This window comes from Arachis ipaensis, chromosome B02, assembly GCF_000816755.2.
Source record: "Arachis ipaensis cultivar K30076 chromosome B02, Araip1.1, whole genome shotgun sequence".
Lineage (NCBI taxonomy): Eukaryota > Viridiplantae > Streptophyta > Magnoliopsida > Fabales > Fabaceae > Arachis > Arachis ipaensis.
This window is the reverse complement of record NC_029786.2, coordinates 15,311,942-15,312,607: the sequence shown is the minus strand read 5'-3', so window position 1 is coordinate 15,312,607 and position 666 is coordinate 15,311,942.

The following is a 666-nucleotide window of genomic DNA, read 5'->3' as shown; positions in this document are numbered from 1 at the left end:
TAAATAAGTTTCTAAAATTTATTTCCTTTGAACACGTTACGTCCCTCTACTAAAAAATACTTGACGTCTTTATTAGTTTCTTTGTTCAATTTGGAGTAAAAACAACAGAAACAAATGGAATAAAAGCATATTTGGTAAACTTCATAACACTAGTTTTAAATCCAAATTCACCTTCATTACAAACAGTTACAGCTACAGAACTAGTCAATACATTGAGATTGGTTGTTAAATTTTTATTGGTTGAGTGGTTCTAAATGCCATACAATTTAGTTAATGTATATATTAATTTATTTAAACTTTAAAATGAGATATATTAGTCTTTTATAACCTTAAAGTTAGATAAATTAATCCGTACCCACTAACGGGGTCAAATATTTTTGGCAAAAGGACTGAACATATCTACCGGAAACAAATATAAAAAACTTTTTTTAGTATTTTTCATTCTTCAAAAATAGATTTATCTAACGTAAAATTTCTTAAGGATTAAGTTGTCATTTTATGTAAGTTATAGAGTCTGTTTGGATAAGTTTATAAGTAATTTTTTTTACTTTTAACTTAATTATAAAAAGGTATAATATTAATATCCGGTGTAATTTTTAAAACCAAATTGTAACTTTCTAAAAAACTATTTAAGTACTTATGCAGAAGTTTAAATAAAAAAAAACT